The sequence below is a fragment of the Pinus tabuliformis genome, chromosome 1_2 (genome assembly GCF_031772625.1).
Source record: "Pinus tabuliformis cultivar Carrire ecotype Pingquan chromosome 1_2, CPIR1, whole genome shotgun sequence".
Lineage (NCBI taxonomy): Eukaryota > Viridiplantae > Streptophyta > Pinopsida > Pinales > Pinaceae > Pinus > Pinus tabuliformis.
In genome coordinates this window covers 732,300,546-732,305,300 of record NC_142298.1, presented here as the reverse complement: position 1 = coordinate 732,305,300, position 4,755 = coordinate 732,300,546, and the positions used below count along the sequence as shown (strand labels likewise).

Sequence of the window (4,755 nt, the reverse complement as noted above, 5' to 3'; positions counted from 1 at the left end):
GGTTCACAAGGGCTTGACAGGGAAAATGTTTTCAGAGGATGAAGTAGGAAAAAACAGCATTCAAGTCTGTGTTTAACGCAGTAATTTAAGGTAAATACAGAACGGCGTAAGTGATGAAAACTGAGGAGTTTCGACTTGTTTCTGACACGGAAAGACAGAAAGAGCATTTCAATCGACTTGTCTTAATACAAGGAAAAATTCAACTTAAACTGGAATTCCTTCGGAAAAGGATTGAGAAAAGTAAAATCTGATAACTGGTTACAAATGAGAAAATTGGAGAGTTTCTTCTAGAAGCTCTGCTACCAGGGCATAATTACCACATTCAGTCCCAACAACGGAGGCAGCTCCAATGGTGAAGACCACAATTCTAACGAACAGCAATAAGTTGTCATTAGTGTGTTTAGTAATATTTTCTGTTATATTTTTTGGACCTAAGGATAATCTTAGCTTGAGCTCTGGCTTAGTTTTGTTATCAGTTTTGATATATTTGGTTCCCATTTACCCTTAGCTGGGAACGGGACTGAAGGTACTTTTTATATTTTTCTTTGCTGATACGTAAAATAACTTAACAGCTAAAATATATCATATCGTTTTGTTTTATTGGAATAGGTATGGGACACCTTGGAATTCGTAGGATTCTTTATATCCACAGAGATGTTATAATCTATACATACATGCATATATAATTGTAAATTTTAGGTTATTGAAAAAAAATCTAACCAAATAGGATATGAGAGATGGCAAGAACACAAATTAAAATAGAAGTCTGTCACTTAACATTCATAAACTTTTGTTTCGACCTTCAAATGTTAACAAAAATGTGAGTCTGCTAGCAAACATGGATGCTGCAGCTGCAACTAATAAGTGGAGCACAGACTCGGAAAAATTCAGAGACTAACGAATATTTCTTTGTAATAATTGCTGACTACCAATATAAGTCTGACACCATTCTTCAACATGCTATAATGCAACACTAGCGTCGTTTCATTTTTGGTTATAGACAGAGCCCTCTCAACTATTATAACACCTCTCACTAATAAGTTGATGGAATAGGGTGGGGGGTGTGACCCCATGGTTGTTTTTGTTAGGCTGTAGCGTAGACTATTGTTTGTAGGGAAGAGTAGCCCTCAGCAGCGGTAAGGGAAAGAAAATAATTCATAAACTATTTCTCACCAAAAAATCTGCATTGTCAAAGTGTCAGTTACACTCGGCAATCCCGGAGAAAGCACAACCTCTCCCTGCCCTTGAGGGCTAGAATCAGAATTCTAGTTTTTCCTGTGCAGTTGGTTATAAAACAGTTGTGGCATGAGTTACTCTGAGTTTAGAAGCATAGCCCTACTTTATGCCGCACGATGACAGTTTGCTCAAAGGTTATGGTCCTAATGAATGGGCTTCCTATTTTTTTCTTAGCAGTATGTTGAGAAAAAAACGTGAGTAGCTAGGTTAGTAAAGCCAGTATTGTGGTCCCATGGAACAGAAGAAGGAGAGAAAAGCATCTGATCATAGGTTGTGAAAACCACAGGTAGGAATGCGGAATAAAACGAGGCAATAGAAGAAAGGGATGGCATTCATGTGCCCATGGAAACCTCCTAAACCATTAAGAGAATTGATAACCCCTCTATCTCACAAGTGGTTGGAAAGAAGTGCAAATATAGTAGGAATTTTGACTTCTCAGAAGCAGATTCATTTTTTCCTTGTGAGTCTCCCTCATCCACCTCCAGCTCCAGGGTGGCTTCTCTACAACATGTTTAGCTCAGTCCTCTTCATGAAGCAAGATTTAAGCCGATTTTAATAATTTGTTGCTTTACTTACCATCACCAATAATCCCCACAAGAACATAGCCCATCTTTGAAATGATGATATCGACTGGTATCTCGCACTATAATTTCTCTTGCCACAATCTTGGAGATGAACTTTATTGCAGTGTGGCAGTCACCGCACACTCGCAGGTTCTTGATAACTCGAAGAGTTGTTCCCAGGCGTGTGTTCAACAGCCCAAATGCAATTGCTAACTTCTCACTATGGTGGTTAAGAATCTGTTCCTTCTCCTCCTCTTTCACATCATTCAAAACATAGCTCTTGTCAGGAATATACCCTGCCAACTTCATCTCCCAGAACAGGCTCTCCAACTTTGTATAGATTTCATATGACTGTGGATGTGACCTATCTCCAACTAGGAAAACATGCATCTGCTTATTGAACTCGATCCAACTACATCCAGGAGTCTTTGTTACGCCTCTGTCTTTCATCATTTTTCGTATGTTTTGAATGCCATCCCACTTGCCAGTTGCTGCATAAATGTTTGAAAGGAGCACATAAGGTGCCGAGTTTTGGGGATCCAATTCAAAAACACATTCTGCTACCTTTTCTCCTATTCCTATATTCTTATGTATCCTACAGGCACCTAACAAACAAATCCAGATAGCAGGATCGGGTTTTAATGGCATTTTGTTTATGAAGTCTTGAGCTTCAACCAAATGCCCTGCACGACCAAGAAGGTCAACTATGCATCTATAGTGTTCCATTGTAGGTGTGATGTGATAAATTTCTTGCATGCAATTGAAGTATCGATAGCCCTCATCCACTAGACCTGCATGGCTGCAGGCAGAAAGAACACTGACAAAGGTGATTCCGTTTGGATTCATGCCAGAGCGTTTCATTTGCTCAAAGAGCTCGAGGGCCTCCTTGCCACGACCGTGCATTGCATATCCAGCAATCATGGTTGTCCAGGAGACGATGCTTCGTTGATGCATATTGTCAAACAATTCCCGTGCTTTATATATGTTTCCACATTTTGCATACATATCTATCAGCGCATTAGTGATTACAGTATCATATTGAAATCCACATCTATTTATTTTTTCATGTAGCTCCATACCCTGCTCCAGAGCTGCTAAGTTGGCACATGCCGGGAGCACACTGGGGAATGTCTTCGAGTTTGGCTTCACGCCAGCTGCCTGCATTTGGTTAAAGAGCTTCATTGCCTCCTCGGCATGCCCATTCTGTGCAAATCCTGAAATCATTGCATTCCACGAGACCACATTCGGCCGAGGCATTTCCTTAAACAGCTTCAAGGCTCTGTCAACAAACCCATTCTGTGCAAATCCTGCAATCATCGCAGTCCACGAGAACACATCCCTGCGAGGCATTTTTTCAAAGAGACCGAGGGCCTTGTCCACAAGCCCGTTCTGTGCAAACCCCGCGATCATAGTATTCCACGAGAATGCATCGCGCTGCGGCATTTCCCGAAAAAGACTCAGGGCCTCGTCAACAAGCCCGCCCTGTGTAAACCCCGCAATCATTGCATTCCATGAGGCCATGTCCCGCTGGGGCATTTCCTCAAATAGTTTCCGGGCCTCGTCAATGCGTCCATTCTGCACGAACCCCGTAATCATTGCATTCCACGAGACCACGTCCTTCTCAGGCATTTCATTAAAGAGCTTCAGAGCTTCATCTATAAACCCATTCTGCGCATACCCAGACAGCATAACCGTCCAGGATATGACATCTCGTTCAGGCATTTCGTCAAACAATTCGCGTGCAATCTTTACCCTCCCACATTTTGTATACATATCCAGAAGGGCATTCGCCACAACAACATGAAGCTCATATCCGCTCCTTCTGATTCGGCCATGGATTTCCATACCATGTTGCAGAGATGGCAAGGCAGTACATGCCGGAAGAACACTGGCGAAGGTGAAGTGATTCGGCTGGACGCCTGTTCCCATCATCTGGTGGAAAAGATACAGGGCCTCCTGGGGAGGGCCATTCTTTGCATAAGATCCAATCATCACAGTCCATGAACACACATCGCGCTTGGGTATTTGATCGAAAACTCTGCGAGCGTCCACCATGCTTCCGCACTTAGCATACATATTGACAAGCGTATTTCCCAGAAGTCGATCTGCCATGGATTCCCTTGATCTCTGATTGATGTGGGCGTGGATGAGCTTTCCCTCCGCCAATGCTCTCTTTTGAATGCAGGCCTGCAAGAAAGAAAAATACATAGAAGAGACGTCACCAATACCACCATTTTCATTCTCTGTCGTGTTCAATATGTGCAGCGCCTCCTTCAGATTGCCCTCTTTGCAGAGTGTTGCGATATGGTAGGCAGAGGCTCGTGTGTTAACAGTGAGAATTGTGGGAATTCTGCGTAGAAGGTTAAGATTGAGCAGCGGGCTAACAAGCAATACCATCATCTTCTTTGGCTTTAATGGATGAACCATTGCAGTTCCATTAATCCAACGTTGCATCAAGATTGTGATGTAGCATTTCTAAAAGAACAAGGTTTGAAGCACATCCAGCCATGCAACACGCTGCAAAAGCTACTAATTTATTAAGCTGCTGGAAGAATCCATGGCATACGCTGGTTCAATCTCGAGAGTCAGGTTATTGCAGAGAAAATTGGAAATATTGTGTCACCCTCAAATGGAAAGAGACTTCGATCACAGTCATTGACACCCTTACTAGGTTTGAAAAATCAAAAACCAATAGAATCTTTATGGAAGAAAAACGCAGAAAACTGATGTGACAGTGGTATAGTAGGAGTGGTTCCTTGAAAAGCCAATGAACACTAAGAATTCACAACTAAGGAATTGACATGTAGAAGGCTCCTTAAGGAATTGACATGTAGAAGGCTCCTTACTTGTAAGTCCACTGGTTTATATAATAGACACATTGTTATTTGTTTTTTAATAGAGACATTGTTAGTTTATAGGTGAGGGTCATAGTAGGATGTTTATTATATATTCCAAT

The 4,755-nt window shown here is 41.9% G+C and overlaps 1 pseudogene; it reads right to left on the bottom strand.

Annotated features, from left to right (window-relative positions):
* Positions 1-771: 771 nt before the first annotated feature.
* LOC149207859 (putative pentatricopeptide repeat-containing protein At3g13770, mitochondrial pseudogene) lies at positions 772-4,551 on the bottom strand (annotated as a pseudogene).
* Positions 4,552-4,755: the final 204 nt, after the last annotated feature.